Below are 19,724 nucleotides of genomic sequence, written 5' to 3'. Positions count from 1 at the left end.
TCCTGCACCTGCAGTCCCCAGTTTATCAGTATACAAATAATCAATTACTATTTTTTCGGGTGTGTTTTTGTATAATTCAGTCTCATAGTTAAGATCTGGGCCTGGAGTCTGTTTATACCACATTGTTACGTGGAGGGCGTTTTTATCCATTTCATCCTGCGGTTTTTTCATAAAATGTTTAGCTTCTCGAAGTAATTTTTCCCCAGTACGAAATGGCGGTTTGTTCGTCATGTGTAGCAAATAATAAAAATGCGGTTCTCCAAGGCCTTTTATCACATGCAAATCTGATTTTGTTATTTCATATTTTCTTTTTACCACCATATTTCCCCCAACTGTCGGTACTAACGCTAACCCCAATCTACACATCCCATCTCTTCCCAGCAGATTTACTGGACAATTTGGTACTACCAGTATTGGTATTTTACACGATCCCCCTAAAGGGTCTCTTATCCAAACGGGGTGTGTCTCAGAAACTTCAGATAAGTCTCCCTGAGCCGTCCTGACAAACACTTTGTTGTTTGTCATTGAAGCTCCCGGAATTGGTTCTTTACACGCAGTTCTACATGCTCCCGAATCACAAAGAAAAATAATTGGTCTACCATTTACTGTTAGCTGTACCTTCGGCTTGGAATTATCAAATATTAAAATATCTTGTAAATTTAGTTCAACGTCTACCTCAATATTTTGTTCCTCTATCTCATTTTGTGGGATATTTATTCTTCCTAGTCATGATTTATTTTTATTGTGGGAATTGTTGCCAAAAATGATACGAGGGCAGTCGTTCGCGAAATGTCCTATCTCACCGCAACTCCAACAAGTGATATTTCTAGGACTCACATAGCCTCGTCCCTGATCCGCAAGACCTCCTCTAACTCTCCCTCTGGGGCGCAGTTTTAAATCCCACCTTTGAAGCAGCCCCGCTTTTTGATTGAAACCTTTAGCACGGTTTTGGAAATAAAATTGATTTTCCCCGGGCTCAATAACAAAAGTATCTGCTTTTTTCTTTTTAGCTTGCAATATTCGTTCAGCATGTAACGCTTGGTTAATGTATTGTTCCAGCGTGCCTGTTGCTCTATCTACCCAATGTTTTTCAACCCATTGGTGAATAGTGTGGTGCGCATTTGCGTGGAGGGCATTTTTTAACTGCTCCTCAAAAATGCTTCCTTCAGTATGGTCTTCAGGAATGCCGCTGTTTGCTTTAAAACACGCCGTTAATCTGGCCCGGTAATCATCAAACGATTCTCCTTCCTTTTGTGTTACTCTTCCTATAGCTGTATAATTAGCTCTCAATTTGAATTTTTCTCTAGTTCGCTCCATTAGTCTTTGGACGCGATGTGTGAGTTCTTGGCTATCATGGGCTAGAACAGCCTGACACTCTTTTGGATCCCAATCTCCTCTAATGTTATGCCAATCACCTTTCAGAGCAGCCATCCAGATTTGCTGGACTTCTATTCCGTTTAAGTGGTAAGACCTCCTGAGGTCTTCCATTTGCTGCAAAAATTCGTTCACATCAACCTTGTGGTACACAATGCCTTCTACCGCCTTTTTAACATCATCCTGTGTCCATGTTCGATGCACTAGAATTACTGGTGACGCATCATCAATATTAGGATTAGCAACTTCTATCATCGGAAAAGAGTCTTATATTTCTTCTTCCGATGGGGAGCCTTTTAGTGACTCCGGAGAAAAAGTTTTTCCCATTGTTGTTGAAAATCTAACTCCTAAATTTCCCTTACTCCGCGTATGTATAGCTTTATTCCCGGTCGATTCGGGTGAAATAGGAAGTGGCGGATATAAGGATGATTGGAGGGATTTTTTATTTTTTACAACCCCTACGGGACCTGTTTCGTTATCTTCTTTTCTTTGTAACATAATTTCATCCTCTTCCCATTTTCCTTTATCTGCGTTTTCTTTTTTGGTTTTGTTATTCTTATCTATTTTTCGTCTCAGTGCCATTGTCATCCAAAATTCTGTATCTTCATATCCGTCTTTATCCATCTTTTTTACATTATTTTTTCGTTTTATTTTTATCTTATCTTGTAAATCGACTATTTTGTGTGTATTAAGCTGACCAGTGAATTCATATTTTGTTATCCATGAGTTTAAATGTTTTACTTTATCCGGACATTGGCTTTCTATAAATTTCCAGTCCTTACACGTTAATTGTTGTTTCGGATCGTTTTTGCTAGCTTTTTTACTGTTTGATTTCCCCATGTTGCAAGACAGTGGTTCACCTAGGGTGACTAACCTGTCCTCCAGTCCCTGAACAGGCTGACAATTGCTCTGTCTTAGGTAATTCCCAAGCTTCTACCACAAGTGGCGGAGAATTCTTGCCTCTGCTTCCCAGACAGTTGTCAGTTAATTTTCCTGTTCCAAAATGAGGTTGCAAGCCTCCATGCACACGTTTACATTCACACTATTTTTCCCTTTTTATTTATTTATTTATTTTTTTTCCCCTCGTCTTTTTTTTCCCCTTATGTCTCTTTTTCCCCTTTCAAACGCGCGTGGAGGATACACCCCTGTTATCCTCTATCAGTTTTATAGACTATCTCTGTCTCTTCACGTAACATTGACTAGTATTCTTACGGTTTTACACAGTTTTAAAGACTTACTCTGTCTAGTCCCCACAATATCCCCACGGAATTTAACTACTTACTTGCAGAGGAGTCCGCCCTCCTGTTAACGCAGAATTTAACTACGTACCCCTTCAAATGCCCACATTTATCACACTCATTCATCACATTCGGACTTCACACACTCACCCAAGATGAGCTGAACGTCTCTCTCCGCAGCCTCCCTTCAACTTTCAGCATACAGTAGCAAAGTCGAGGACCAGGTCCAAAAAATAAAAAAAGATAAACAAAAAACAAAAAAAAGAAAAGAAATCCTGGAAAAAGAAAAAATAAATCCTTGTTGTGGCCACGATTGTCCTCGGTCGTCGGCTTCGCCCCTGGACGCCTCCAGTATGTTGGGTCCACGGCTCTGAAGGACCAATTGTATGTCAGGTTCGCCAATTTGACATATAGTGTTCGTGAGCTAAAAGGAGAGACAAACAGCTCTTGTGGAGACAGAAAGGTTAAACAAAGTTTATTTGACAACTTTATCTCCCCCCCTGTTCCTCGATGCTTTTCACACATTCCCTTTTATAACATCGGGGAATCAGATTACACTCAAGGGTGGTACAGTTCGTCTCCTCAAAAGCTGGTTCAGTCCGGTTTATCATTGGGGTGTCGCCATGGATCGCAGCTGACTTTGACGTCAACATCCTTTATCAGGACCCAGTTGCTTGCTTCAGACTTCGATGCCAACTTATCAGGGCTCTTCAGGATGTTGTTTACTTCAACCTCACTTCTGAAGAAGTGCCACCGCCCCGCCAATTGCAGACACCTCTCTGCAGTAGAGGTGTCTCCCTGTATCACCCCTCACACTGCAAACACTCAGCATAGTTCACTATATTAAACTGCAACATGTTATATGCACTACATATTAAAATAAGCTGCATCACGGCAAATGTATAATAACCTCTTAATATTATTCTAACAATGAGGGCGTGACTTACCTGTCACAAGAATGAAGGCAAGTCACGCCCCCCGCTGTCCGTTCACTCCGCCAAAATGCTGCTCCAGGTGGTAGAGAGGATGAAGGCTCCCTTGTCTCTGTTCATGGTTTTTATGCCTCGCTTGCAGATCTCAATGGCCTCTCTGATCCAGCGCTGTTGTTTGTTCTCTTCGGTGCGGATGACCCTGCCCTTCTCCCGGTCCATGATGTGGTTTTCCCTTTTGCAGTGGTCAGTGATTGCTGATTTGTAATGTTCATGTTGTGCTTGTTCTTTTACTGCTCTGATTTTTCATTTTTTTGACAGGTAAGTCACACCCTCATGGAACATCAGCTGATAAAGACGGGTCTCAAGACACCATCATGCGACACTCTGAAGAAGGCGAAAGACTCGCCGAAACATGTCAGGTAAAAAATTAACCTAAAACATAATTGTCTGCTTTTAATGAATCAGTCAAATATCAATAATAAGAAGACAAAATGAACCTAATACAAATAAATGAATGCTTAATAACTCCCCTGCACATGCTCCTAAAAATCCAAACCTTCACCTGTAAATAAAACGTCCCGACCTGAAGACATCTTAATGTTATTATTTTGTTATACACACAGTGCCGCCAAGTGGAATCAAAAATTTGTTTTTATTTTAATTTTCACGTACTGCACGGTGCCCTTTCGACGAATCCGACTGAAAATTAGTCAGAAAAGACTCAAGACAATGATCTTACTCTCTGCCGAATTTTGTGACGTTTTGGCAAAAGGCGTGGCTATTACGGTGCTGAAAAGTCCGATTGTACTCTGTGGCAACAAAAGCTCCAGCAACATGACTCAGGTGATCCTATCTTCTCGAAGTTGCACACATTTGAGGATACTTAAGCCCTGAAGACATCTACCAACTTATTTTTCATCGTAGTAGTAGCGCCACCAACTGGTAAAAGCTAATACAAGTTATTTTCTTGGATGTTTTTCTCCGTGCAACTCAACAAGGTCGCCCTCATATATGCTCGGATGACTGTTTCGGCCATGAGGATGTCACAATACGAAATTCGTCCTTTTTCATGAAAAGTTGTGGGAGTGGCATTGCACTGTTCGGCAATAAAACAAAGCTGATTATGAGGTTCTAAATATGAACGACAACTCGTGAAACTTTACACACACATCAGGCCGAGCAAATTTATCAATATTTTATACGTTAGTTGTGCAGCTTTTTTGAAATGGCTCGCCATGGCCCTCGAGAAATGTTCAAAAAAGCAGCCCTGGTTGAGTGTTTCACCTCGCTTTTTGTAAATTTTATGGAGTCCAGTGAACCCTCGGTTATCGCGGTTAATGGGGACCGAGACCACCCGCAAAAACTGAAAATCCGCGAAGTAGCGGCGCACCTTCAAAAATGCTTAAAAAAAATATACAATATATATAATAAATATAGAAATATATATATATATATATATATATATATATATATATATATATATATATACGGGGGGAGAGAGAGAGACAGAGAGTGAAATTCATGTTATAACAAAAAAAACAAATTATTATTAAAACTTATTATTTTTTTATTCCCCAACCATTCTTTTTGTATTTATTTAATTACTCCGACTTTTACCTGCTGGTACGCCGTCCGGTGTGCCCTGTGAAATGAAAGGTGGCATTCTTTATTTATTTATTCATTTATTCATTCATAACTGACAGCCTCGCGCTCCGCTCGTGCCCGGGCAGAAGAGGTGCTCCAATTCGGCTTCACTGTGACACACGCCCGCCCTCCTCCCCCGGAGCTTCCATTCGGTTAAACTTAGGGGCCGCTTGGCACCGCCCGTGCCCGGGGAAGGTGCTCCTCTTCGGCTTACTGTGACGCGAGCATGCCCTCCTCCTGCGGAGCTTCCATTCGGTTAAACTTAGGGGCCGCTTGGAACCGCCCGTGCCCGGGGAAGGTGCTCCTCTTCGGCTTACTGTGACGCGAGCATGCCCTCCTCCTCCGGAGCTTCCATTCGGTTAAACTTAGGGGCCGCTTGGCACCGCCCGTGCCCGGGGAAGGTGCTCCTCTACGGCTTAACTGCCACGCACGCCGGCCGGAGCTCTGGTACGGTCCGAACCGCGCGAAACGTCGCCACCGATCGTGTCCGGGGGAACGTGCTCTTCTTCGTCCACTCTCCTCTTCGCCCACGCTCTTCTTCGGCGCACGCCGGCCGTCTAACTGCTCCAGCGCCCCGTCGTGCCGCTCGGCGAAACTACAATGCCCCCGAATATTTTTTAGACCCGCGAAGCACTGAACCCGCGAAAGGTGAACCGCGAAGTAGCGAGGGTTCACTGTATGTATAAGACCAAGACCTACAAAAAAGTCTCTTGGAGCAATGAGCTAGGTTTTACAGGAAGTCGGCCATTTTGAATTTACTTAAAAGGGGGCGGGTCACCACAATGGACTTTGTGTAGAAATTATTATTGGGGCCCGAGCAGCGACCGCGGCGAGGTCCCTATTGTTTTTGTAGAAATTATTATTATTATTATTTTTCCGATTGTTCGATCGCATTTTTGACCCCCGAAACATGCACAAAAACTCACCAAACTTGGCAGTCTCATCGGGCATGGCGAAAAATTTGATATTTTAACGTCTAATATGAACAGGAAGTGAGTTATGAATTTTTGAAAGTCCGATTTTTGCCCTTTTTTGCATGTTTACAGGGGTCATTCTTTTGCACCCTGATCCTAAAGGCTTCATCTGATTGCCTTAAAATTCTGTCTGTAGCATCTTAAGACCTGGGACAAACACTGGGGCTAAAAATTTTTGTTTCCGAAATACTATATGACGGGGGCGGGGCTTCAAAGTTTTCACTTAAGATTTCCTTCGCCGCAATGGACAAAATGCTTAATAACTCTCCTGCACGTGCTGCTAAAAATCCAAAACTTCACATGTACATAAAGAGTCGGTACCTGAAGACATCTATATGTTTATATTCAGTTATACACCTTGCGCCAATCAATATCATTTTTTACATTTTGACGTACTGCACGGTGCCCTTTTAACGAATCTGATTGAAAATTGGCTAGAAAAGACTCAAGACATTGATCTTACTCTATCCCTATTTTTGTGACTTTCCTTCGAAGGGCGTGGCTATTACGGTGCCGCAGAGTCTGATTATTCTCCGTGGCAACAAAAGTTCCTGCAAAATGATTCAGATGATCCATCTTCTCGAAATTTTTCACATTTGAGGATATTCAGGCCCTGAAGACGGCTGCCAACTTATTTTTGATCGCAGTGGTAGCGCCACCAACTGGTTAAAACAAATACAAATTATTTTCGTTGATGTTTTTCTCCGGGCAGGTTAACAAAATCTACCTTATATTTGCTCGGATGAGTGTTTAGGCCTTGAGGATGTCACAATACGAAAGTCTTTCGCCTTCTTCAGAGTGTCACATGATGGTGTCTTGTGACCCGTCTTTATCAGCTGATGTTCCATGAGGGCGTGACTTACCTGTCACGAGAATGAAGGCAAGTCACGCCCCCCGCTGTCCGTTCACTCCGCCAAGATGCTGGTCCAGGTGGTAGAGAGGATGAAGGCTCCCTTGTCTCTGTTCATGGTTTTTATGCCTCGCTTGCAGATCTCAATGGCCTCTCTGATCCAGCGCTGTTGTTTGTTCTCTTCTGTGCGGATGACCCTGCCCTTCTCCCGGTCCATGATGTGGTTTTCCCTTTTGCAGTGGTCAGTGATTGCTGATTTGTAATGTTCATGTTGTGCTTGTTCTTTTACTGCTCTGATTTTTTTCATTTTTTTGACAGGTAAGTCACACCCTCATGGAACATCAGCTCAAGACACCATCATGCGACACTCTGAAGAAGGCGAAAGACTCGCCGAAACATGTCAGTGAAAAAATTAACCTAAAACATAATTGTCTGCTTTTAATGAATCAGTCAAATATCAATAATAAGAAGACAAAATGAACCTAATACAAATAAATGAATGCTTAATAACTCCCCTGCACATGCTCCTAAAAATCCAAACCTTCACCTGTAAATAAAACGTCCCGACCTGAAGACATCTTAATGTTATTATTTTGTTATACACACAGCGCCGCCAAGTGGAATCAAAAATTTGTTTTTATTTTAATTTTCACGTACTGCACGGTGCCCTTTTGTCGAATCCGACTGAAAATTAGTCAGAAAAGACTCAAGACAATGATCTTACTCTCTGCCGAATTTTGTGACGTTTTGGCAAAAGGCGTGGCTATTACGGTGCTGAAAAGTCCGATTGTACTCTGTGGCAACAAAAGCTCCGGCAACATGACTCAGATGATCCTATCTTCTCGAATTGTACACATTTGAGGATACTTCAGCCCTGAAGACATCTACCAACTTATTTTACATCGTAGTAGTAGCGCCACCAACTGGTAAAAGCTAATACAAGTTATTTTCTTGGATGTTTTTCTCCGTGCAACTCAACAAGGCCGCCCTCATATATGCTCGGATGACTGTTTCGGCCATGAGGATGTCACAATACGAAATTCGTCCTTTTTCGTGAAAAGTTGTGGGAGTGGCATTGCACTGTTCGGCAATAAAACAAAGCTGATTATGAGGTTCTAAATATGAACGACAACTCGTAAAACTTTACACACACATCAGGCCGAGCAAATTTATCAATATTTTATACGTTAGTTGTGCAGCTTTTTTGAAATGGCTCGCCATGGCCCTCGAGAAATGTTAAAAAAAGCAGCTCTGGTTGAGTGTTTCACCTCGCTTTTTGTAAATTTTATGGAGTACAGTGAACCCTCGGTTATCGCGGTTAATGGGGACCGAGACCACCCGCGAAAACTGAAAATCCGCGAAGTAGCGGTGCACCTTCAAAAATGCTTAAAAAAAATATACAATATATATAATAAATATATATATATATATATATATATATACGGGGAGAGAGAGAGTGAAATTCATGTTATAACAAAAAAAACAAATTATTATTAAAACGTATTATTTTTTTATTCCCCAGCCATTCTTTTTGTATTTATTTAATTACTCCGACTTTTACCTGCTGGTACGCCGTCCGGTGTGCCCTGTGAAATGAAAGGTGGCATTCTTTATTTATTTATTCATTCATAACTGACAGCCTCGCGCTCCGCTCGTGCCCGGGCAGAAGAGGTGCTCCAATTTGGCTTAACTGTGACACACGCCCGCCCTCCTCCCCCGGAGCTTCCATTCGGTTAAACTTAGGGGCCGCTTGGCACCGCCCGTGCCCGGGGAAGGTGCTCCTCTTCGGCTTACTGTGACGTGAGCATGCCCTCCTCCTCCGGAGCTTCCATTCGGTTAAACTTAGGGGCCGCTTGGAACCGCCCGTGCCCGGGGAAGGTGCTCCTCTACGGCTTAACTGCCACGCACGCCGGCCGGAGCTCTGGTACGGTCCGAACCGCGCGAAACGTCGGCACCGATCGTGTCCGGGGGAACGTGCTCTTCTTCGTCCACTCTCCTCTTCGCCCACGCTCTTCTTTGGCGCACGCCGGCCGTCTAATCTCTCCAGCGACCCGTCGTGCCGCTCGGCGAAACTACAATGCCCCCGAATATTTTTTAGACCCGCGAAGCACTGAACCCGCGAAAGGTGAACCGCGAAGTAGCAAGGGTTCACTGTATGTATAAGACCAAGACCTACAAAAAAGTCTCTTGGAGCAATGAGCTAGGTTTTACAGGAAGTCGGCCATTTTGAATTTACTTAAAAGGGGGCGGGTCACCACAATGGACTTTGTGTCGAAATTATTATTGGGGCCCGAGCAGCGACCGCGGCGAGGTCCCTATTGTTTTTGTAGAAAACATTATTACTTTTATTATTATTATTATTATTATTATTAGGGCCTGAGCAGCGACCGCTGCGAAGTCCCTATTGTTTTTGTAGAAATTATTATTATTATTATTTTTCCGATTGTTCGATCGCATTTTTGACCCCGAAACATGCACAAAAACTCACCAAACTTGGCAGTCTCATCGGGCATGGCGAAAAATTTGATATTTTAACGTCTAATATGAACAGGAAGTGAGTTATGAATTTTTGAAAGTCCGACTTTTGACCTTTTTTGCATGTTTACAGGGGTCATTCTTTTGCACCCTGATCCTAAAGGCTTCATCTGATTGCCTTAAAATTCTGTCTGTAGCATCTGAAGACCTGGGACAAACACTGGGGCTAAAATTTTTTGTTTCCGAAATACTATATGACGGGGGCGGGGCTTCAAAGTTTTCACTTAAGATTTCCTTCGCCGCAATGGACAAAATGCTTAATAACTCTCCTGCACATGCTGCTAAAAATCCAAAACTTCACATGTACATAAAGAGTCTGTACCAGAAGACATCTATATGTTTATATTCAGTTATACACCTTGCGCCAATCAATATCATTTTTTATATTTTGACGTACTGCACGGTGCCCTTTTAACGAATCCGATTGAAAATTGGCTAGAAAAGACTCAAGACATTGATCTTACTCTATCCCTATTTTTATGACTTTCCTTCAAAGGGCGTGGCTATTACGGTGCCGCAGAGTCTGATTATTCTCCGTGGCAAAAAAAGTTCCTGCAAAATGATTCAGATGATCCATCTTCTGGAAATCTTTCACATTTGAGGATATTCAGGCCCTGAAGACGGCTGCCAACTTATTTTTGATCGCAGTGGTAGCGCCACCAACTGGTTAAAACAAATACAAATTATTTTCGTTGATGTTTTTCTCCGGGCAGGTGAACAAAATCTACCTTATATTTGCTCGGATGAGTGTTTAGGCCTTGAGCATGTCACAATACGAAAGTCTTTCGCCTTCTTCAGAGTGTCACATGATGGTGTCTTGTGACCCGTCTTTATCAGCTGATGTTCCATGAGGGCGTGACTTACCTGTCACAAGAATGAAGGCAAGTCACGCCCCCCGCTGTCCGTTCACTCCGCCAAAATGCTGCTCCAGGTGGTAGAGAGGATGAAGGCTCCCTTGTCTCTGTTCATGGTTTTTATGCCTCGCTTGCAGATCTCAATGGCCTCTCTGATCCAGCGCTGTTGTTTGTTCTCTTCGGTGCGGATGACCCTGCCCTTCTCCCGGTCCATGATGTGGTTTTCCCTTTTGCAGTGGTCAGTGATTGCTGATTTGTAATGTTCATGTTGTGCTTGTTCTTTTACTGCTCTGATTTTTCATTTTTTTGACAGGTAAGTTACACCCTCATGGAACATCAGCTGATAAAGACGGGTCTCAAGACACCATCATGCGACACTCTGAAGAAGGCGAAAGACTCGCCGAAACATGTCAGGTAAAAAATTAACCTAAAACATAATTGTCTGCTTTTAATGAATCAGTCAAATATCAATAATAAGAAGACAAAATGAACCTAATACAAATAAATGAATGCTTAATAACTCCCCTGCACATGCTCCTAAAAATCCAAACCTTCACCTGTAAATAAAACGTCCCGACCTGAAGACATCTTAATGTTATTATTTTGTTATACACACAGTGCCGCCAAGTGGAATCAAAAATTTGTTTTTATTTTAATTTTCACGTACTGCACGGTGCCCTTTTGACGAATCCGACTGAAAATTAGTCAGAAAAGACTCAAGACAATGAATGATCTTACTCTCTGCCGAATTTTGTGACGTTTTGGCAAAAGGCGTGGCTATTCAGGTGCTGAAAAGTCCGATTGTACTCTGTGGCAACAAAAGCTCCGGCAACATGACTCAGATGATCCTATCTTCTCGAAGTTGTACACATTTGAGGATACTTCAGCCCTGAAGACATCTACCAACTTATTTTACATCGTAGTAGTAGCGCCACCAACTGGTAAAAGCTAATACAAGTTATTTTCTTGGATGTTTTTCTCCGTGCAACTCAACAAGGTCGCCCTCATATATGCTCGGATGACTGTTTCGGCCATGAGGATGTCACAATACGAAATTCGTGATTTTTCGTGAAAAGTTGTGGGAGTGGCATTGCACTGTTCGGCAATAAAACAAAGCTGATTATGAGGTTCTAAATATGAACGACAACTCGTAAAACTTTACACACACATCAGGCCGAGCAAATTTATCAATATTTTATACGTTAGTTGTGCAGCTTTTTTGAAATGGCTCGCCATGGCCCTCGAGAAATGTTTAAAAAAAGCAGCTCTGGTTGAGTGTTTCACCTCGCTTTTTGTAAATTTTATGGAGTACAGTGAACCCTCGGTTATCGCGGTTAATGGGGACCGAGACCACCCGCGAAAACTGAAAATCCGGAAAGTAGCGGCGCACCTTCAAAAATGCTTAAAAAAAATATACAATATATATAATAAATATAGAAATACATATATATAGATATATATATATATCTATATATATATATAGATATATATATATAGATATATATATATATATATACGGGGAGAGAGAGAGTGAAATTCATGTTATAACAAAAAAACCAAATTATTATTAAAACGTATTATTTTTTTATTCCCCAGCCATTCTTTTTGTATTTATTTAATTACTCCGACTTTTACCTGCTGGTACGCCGTCCGGTGTGCCCTGTGAAATGAAAGGTGGCATTCTTTATTTATTTATTCATTTATTCATTCATAACTGACAGCCTCGCGCTCCGCTCGTGCCCGGGCAGAAGAGGTGCTCCAATTTGGCTTAACTGTGACACACGCCCGTCCTCCTCCCCCGGAGCTTCCATTCGGTTAAACTTAGGGGCCGCTTGGCACCGCCCGTGCCCGGGGAAGGTGCTCCTCTTCGGCTTACTGTGACGCGAGCATGCCCTCCTCCTCCGGAGCTTCCATTCGGTTAAACTTAGGGGCCGCTTGGAACCGCCCGTGCCCGGGGAAGGTGCTCCTCTTCGGCTTACTGTGACGCGAGCATGCCCTCCTCCTCCGGAGCTTCCATTCGGTTAAACTTAGGGGCCGCTTGGCACCGCCCGTGCCCGGGGAAGGTGCTCCTCTACGGCTTAACTGCCACGCACGCTGGCCGGAGCTCTGGTACGGTCCGAACCGCGCGAAACGTCGCCACCGATCGTGTCCGGGGGAACGTGCTCTTCTTCGTCCACTCTCCTCTTCGCCCACGCTCTTCTTCGGCGCACGCCGGCCGTCTAACCGCTCCAGCGCCCCGTCATGCCGCTCGGCGAAACTACAATGCCCCCGAATATTTTTTAGACCCGCGAAGCACTGAACCCGCGAAAGGTGAACCGCGAAGTAGCGAGGGTTCACTGTATGTATAAGACCAAGACCTACAAAAAAGTCTCTTGGAGCAATGAGCTAGGTTTTACAGGAAGTCGGCCATTTTGAATTTACTTAAAAGGGGGCGGGTCACCACAATGGACTTTGTGTAGAAATTATTATTGGGGCCCGAGCAGCGACCGCGGCGAGGTCCCTATTGTTTTTGTCGAAAATATTATTACTTTTATTATTATTATTATTATTATTATTATTATTATTATTATTAGGGCCTGAGCAGCGACCGCTGCGAAGTCCCTATTGTTTTTGTAGAAATTAGTATTATTATTATTTTTCCGATTGTTCGATCGCATTTTTGACCCCCGAAACATGCACAAAAACTCACCAAACTTGGCAGTCTCATCGGGCATGGCGAAAAATTTTATATTTTTTAACGTCTAATATGAACAGGAAGTGAGTTATGAATTTTTGAAAGTCCGACTTTTGCCCTTTTTTGCATGTTTACAGGGGTCATTCTTTTGCACCCTGATCCTAAAGGCTTCATCTGATTGCCTTAAAGTTCTGTCTGGAGCATCTTAAGACCTGGGACAAACACTGGGGCTAAAATTTTTTGTTTCCGAAATACTATATGACGGGGGCGGGGCTTCAAAGTTTTCACTTAAGATTTCCTTCGCCGCAATGGACAAAATGCTTAATAACTCTCCTGCACATGCTGCTAAAAATCCAAAACTTCACATGTACATAAAGAGTCGGTACCTGAAGACATCTATATGTTTATATTCAGTTATACACCTTGCGCCAATCAATATAAATTTTTACATTTTGACGTACTGCACGGTGCCCTTTTAACGAATCCGATTGAAAATTGGCTAGAAAAGACTCAAGACATTGATCTTACTCTATCCCTATTTTTACGACTTTCCTTCAAAAGGCGTGGCTATTACGGTGCCGCAGAGTCTGATTATTCTCCGTGGCAACAAAAGTTCCTGCAAAATGATTCAGATGATCCATCTTCTGGAAATCTTTCACATTTGAGGATATTCAGGCCCTGAAGACGGCTGCCAACTTATTTTTGATCGCAGTGGTAGTGCCACCAACTGGTTAAAACAAATACAAATTATTTTCGTTGATGTTTTTCTCCGGGCAGGTGAACAAAATCTACCTTATATTTGCTCGGATGAGTGTTTAGGCCTTGAGCATGTCACAATACGAAAGTCTTTCGCCTTCTTCAGAGTGTCACATGATGCTGTCTTGTGACCCGTCTTTATCAGCTGATGTTCCATGAGGGCGTGACTTACCTGTCACAAGAATGAAGGCAAGTCACGCCCCCCGCTGTCCGTTCACTCCGCCAAGATGCTGGTCCAGGTGGTAGAGAGGATGAAGGCTCCCTTGTCTCTGTTCATGGTTTTTATGCCTCGCTTGCAGATCTCAATGGCCTCTCTGATCCAGCGCTGTTGTTTGTTCTCTTCTGTGCGGATGACCCTGCCCTTCTCCCGGTCCATGATGTGGTTTTCCCTTTTGCAGTGGTCAGTGATTGCTGATTTGTAATGTTCATGTTGTGCTTGTTCTTTTACTGCTCTGATTTTTTCATTTTTTTGACAGGTAAGTCACACCCTCATGGAACATCAGCTGATAAAGACGGGTCTCAAGACACCATCATGCGACACTCTGAAGAAGGCGAAAGACTCGCCGAAACATGTCAGGTAAAAAATTAACCTAAAACATAATTGTCTGCTTTTAATGAATCAGTCAAATATCAATAATAAGAAGACAAAATGAACCTAATACAAATAAATGAATGCTTAATAACTCCCCTGCACATGCTCCTAAAAATCCAAACCTTCACCTGTAAATAAAACGTCCCGACCTGAAGACATCTTAATGTTATTATTTTGTTATACACACAGTGCCGCCAAGTGGAATCAAAAATTTGTTTTTATTTTAATTTTCACGTACTGCACGGTGCCCTTTTGACGAATCCGACTGAAAATTAGTCAGAAAAGACTCAAGACAATGATCTTACTCTCTGCCGAATTTTGTGATGTTTTGGCAAAAGGCGTGGCTATTACGGTGCTGAAAAGTCCGATTGTACTCTGTGGCAACAAAAGCTCCGGCAACATGACTCAGATGATCCTATCTTCTCGAAGTTGTACACATTTGAGGATACTTCAGCCCTGAAGACATCTACCGACTTATTTTTCATCGTAGTAGTAGCGCCACCAACTGGTAAAAGCTAATACAAGTTATTTTCTTGGATGTTTTTCTCCGTGCAACTCAACAAGGTCGCCCTCATATATGCTCGGATGACTGTTTCGGCCATGAGGATGTCACAATACGAAATTAGTCCTTTTTCGTGAAAAGTTGTGGGAGTGGCATTGCACTGTTCGGCAATAAAACAACGCTGATTATGAGGTTCTAAATATGAACGACAACTCGTGAAACTTTACACACACATCAGGCCGAGCAAATTTATCAATATTTTATACGTTAGTTGTGCAGCTTTTTTGAAATGGCTCGCCATGGCCCTCGAGAAATGTTCAAAAAAGCAGCCCTGATTGAGTGTTTCACCTCGCTTTTTGTAAATTTTATGGAGTACAGTGAACCCTCGGTTATCGCGGTTAATGGGGACCGAGACCACCCGCGAAAACTGAAAATCCGCGAAGTAGCGGCGCACCTTCAAAAATGCTTAAAAAAAATATACAATATATATAATAAATATATATATATATATATATATATATATATATATATATATATATATATATATATATATATATACGGGGAGAGAGAGAGTGAAATTCATTTTACAACAAAAAAACCAAATTATTATTAAAACGTATTATTTTTTTATTCCCCAGCCATTCTTTTAGTATTTATTTAATTACTCCGACTTTTACCTGCTCGTACGCCGTCCGGTGTGCCCTGTGAAATGAAAGGTGGCATTCTTTATTTATTTATTCATTTATTCATTCATAACTGACAGCCTCGCGCTCCGCTCGTGCCCGGGCGGAAGAGGTGCTCCAATTCGGCTTAACTGTGACACACGCCCGCCCTCCTCCCCCGGAACTTCCATTCGGTTAAACTTAGGGGCCGCTTGGCACCGCCCGTGCCCGGGGAAGGTGCTCCTCTTCGGCTTACTGTGACGCGAGCATGCCCTCCTCCTCCGGAGCTTCCATTCAGTTAAACTTAGGGGCCGCTTGGAACCGCCCGTGCCCGGGGAAGGTGCTCCTCTTCGGCTTACTGTGACGCGAGCATGACCTCCTCCTCCGGAGCTTCCATTCGGTTAACCTTAGGGGCCGCTTGGAACCGCCCGTGCCCGGGGAAGTTGCTCCTCTTCGGCTTACTGTGACGCGAGCATGCCCTCCTCCTCCGGAGCTTCCATTCGGTTAAACTTAGGGGCCGCTTGGCACCGCCCGTGCCCGGGGAAGGTGCTCCTCTACGGCTTAACTGCCACGCACGCCGGCCGGAGCTCTGGTACGGTCCGAACCGCGCGAAACGTCGCCACCGATCGTGTCCGGGAGAACGTGCTCTTCTTCGTCCACTCTCCTCTTCGCCCACGCTCTTCTTCGGCGCACGCCGGCCGTCTAACCGCTCCAGCGCCCCGTCGTGCCGCTCGGCGAAACTACAATGCCCCCGAATATTTTTTAGACCCGCGAAGCACTGAACCCGCGAAAGGTGAACCGCGAAGTAGCGAGGGTTCACTGTATGTATAAGACCAAGACCTACAAAAAAGTCTCTTGGAGCAATGAGCTAGGTTTTACAGGAAGTCGGCCATTTTGAATTTACTTAAAAGGGGGCGGGTCACCACAATGGACTTTGTGTAGAAATTATTATTGGGGCCCGAGCAGCGACGGCGGCGAGGTCCCTATTGTTTTTGTAGAAATTATTATTAGGGCCTGAGCAGCGACCGCTACGAGGTCCCCATTGTTTTTGTGGTAATTATTATTATTTTTATTATTATTATTATTAGGGCCCGAGCAGTGACCGCTGCGAGGTCCCTATTGTTTTTCTAGAAATTGTTATTAGGGCCCGAGCTGCGACGGCTGCGAGGTCCCTATTGTTTTTGTAGAAAATATTATTACTTTTATTATTATTAATATTATTATTATTATTATTAGGGCCTGAGCAGCGACCGCTGCGAAGTCCCTATTGTTTTTGTAGAAATTATTATTATTATTATTTTTCCGATTGTTCGATCGCATTTTTGACCCCCGAAACATGCACAAAAACTCACAAAACTTGGCAGTCTCATCGGGAATGGCGAAAAATTTGATATTTTAACGTCTAATATGAACAGGAAGTGAGTTATGAATTTTTGAAAGTCCGACTTTTGCCCTTTTTTGCATGTTTACAGGGGTCATTCTTTTGCACCCTGATCCTAAAGGCTTCATCTGATTGCCTTAAAATTCTGTCTGTAGCATCTGAAGACCTGGGACAAATACTGGGGCTAAAATTTTTTGTTTCCGAAATACTATATGACGGGGGCGGGGCTTCAAAGTTTTCACTTAAGATTTCCTTCGCCGCAATGGACAAAATGCTTAATAACTCTCCTGCACATGCTGCTAAAAATCCAAAACTTCACATGTACATAAAAAGTCTGTACCTGAAGACATCTATATGTTTATATTCAGTTATACACCTTGCGCCAATCAATATCATTTTTTACATTTTGACGTACTGCACGGTGCCCTTTTAACGAATCTGATTGAAAATTGGCTAGAAAAGACTCAAGACATTGATCTTACTCTATCCCTATTTTTGTGACTTTCCTTCGAAGGGCGTGGCTATTACGGTGCCGCAGAGTCTGATTATTCTCCGTGGCAACAAAAGTTCCTGCAAAATGATTCAGATGATCCATCTTCTCGAAATTTTTCACATTTGAGGATATTCAGGCCCTGAAGACGGCTGCCAACTTATTTTTGATCGCAGTGGTAGCGCCACCAACTGGTTAAAACAAATACAAATTATTTTCGTTTATGTTTTTCTCCGGGCAGGTGAACAAAATCTACCTTATATTTGCTCGGATGAGTGTTTAGGCCTTGAGCATGTCACAATACGAAAGTCTTTCGCCTTCTTCAGAGTGTCACATGATGCTGTCTTGTGACCCGTCTTTATCAGCTGATGTTCCATGAGGGCGTGACTTACCTGTCACAAGAATGAAGGCAAGTCACGCCCCCCGCTGTCCGTTCACTCCGCCAAGATGCTGGTCCAGGTGGTAGAGAGGATGAAGGCTCCCTTGTCTCTGTTCATGGTTTTTATGCCTCGCTTGCAGATCTCAATGGCCTCTCTGATCCAGCGCTGTTGTTTGTTCTCTTCTGTGCGGATGACCCTGCCCTTCTCCCGGTCCATGATGTGGTTTTCCCTTTTGCAGTGGTCAGTGATTGCTGATTTGTAATGTTCATGTTGTGCTTGTTCTTTTACTGCTCTGATTTTTCATTTTTTTGACAGGTAAGTCACACCCTCATGGAACATCAGCTGATAAAGACGGGTCTCAAGACACCATCATGCGACACTCTGAAGAAGGCGAAAGACTCGCCGAAACATGTCAGGTAAAAAATTAACCTAAAACATAATTGTCTGCTTTTAATGAATCAGTCAAATATCAATAATAAGAAGACAAAATGAACCTAATACAAATAAATGAATGCTTAATAACTCCCCTGCACATGCTCCTAAAAATCCAAACCTTCACCTGTAAATAAAACGTCCCGACCTGAAGACATCTTAATGTTATTATTTTGTTATACACACAGTGCCGCCAAGTGGAATCAAAAATTTGTTTTTATTTTAATTTTCACGTACTGCACGGTGCCCTTTTGACGAATCCGACTGAAAATTAGTCAGAAAAGACTCAAGACAATGATCTTACTCTCTGCCGAATTTTGTGACGTTTTGGCAAAAGGCGTGGCTATTAAGGTGCTGAAAAGTCCGATTGTACTTTGTGGCAACAAAAGCTCCGGCAACATGACTCAGATGATCCTATCTTCTCGAAGTTGTACACATTTGAGGATACTTCAGCCCTGAAGACATCTACCAACTTATTTTACATCGTAGTAGAAATAGAAATCCCTTTATTGTCATTGTACTCAAGTGTGCAACGAGATTAGAGGGCTCCCCTCTCCAGTGCAATACAACAATAATACAGACAAATATATAAATTAGATAAATAAAGAAGACAGTGCAATGGAATTCAGTACTGAATAGGGCATATAGAAACACATCACAATGCTGTTTTGCGAGGTTAGGGTGGTCTCGTGTGTGTGTGAGAGTTCAGTATGGAGATGGCTCTCGGAAAGAAACTGTTTCTCAGTCTATTGGTCCTTGATTTGATGCATCTGTAGCGCCTGCCAGAGGGCAACAGGTCGAACAGGTGTGAATTTGGGTGGGTATTGTCATTGACGATGTTGAGAGCCCTTCTGAGGCACCGGGCGGTGTAGATGTCCGACAGTGGGGGGAGAGGGCAGCCAATAATCCTTTGCGCTGTTTTGACTGTCCTCTGGAGCCTCACTCTGTCCGCCTCAGTGCAGCCGCTGTACCAGGTGGAGACACAGTACGTCAGCAGGCTCTCGATGGACGAGTGGTAGAAGGCCAGCAGCAGATTCCTGTCCAGGTTGAATTTCCTGAGGACTCTCAGGAAGTGCAGACGTTGGCGGACCTTCTTTACCACTGCTGTGGTGTTGTGACTCCAAGAAAGGTCATCGGAGATCTGTACTCCCAGGAACTTGAACGTGTGGACCCTCTCCACACACACGCCTTCGATGCAGAGGGGGGGCGGCAGCGTCTTGTTCCTCCTGAAGTCGACGACAATCTCCTTTGTTTTAGCAGAGTTAAGGTGCAGTCTGTTGTCCTTGCACCAAGTTGTCAGTCTCTTTACCTCCTCTCTGTAGGCTGTCTCGTCACCTTCCGAGATCAGACCGACCACTGTCGTGTCGTCAGCAAACTTGACGATGGTGTTGTTGCCGTGGGCCGGGCTGCAGTCGTAGGTGTAGAGGGCGTACAGGAGAGGGCTCAGCACGCAT

This window comes from Idiotropiscis lumnitzeri, unplaced genomic scaffold (genome assembly GCF_059441095.1).
Source record: "Idiotropiscis lumnitzeri isolate Australia: NSW breed Sydney's pygmy pipehorse unplaced genomic scaffold, RoL_Ilum_1.0 HiC_scaffold_50, whole genome shotgun sequence".
Lineage (NCBI taxonomy): Eukaryota > Metazoa > Chordata > Actinopteri > Syngnathiformes > Syngnathidae > Idiotropiscis > Idiotropiscis lumnitzeri.
This window is presented reverse-complemented; position numbering follows the sequence as displayed.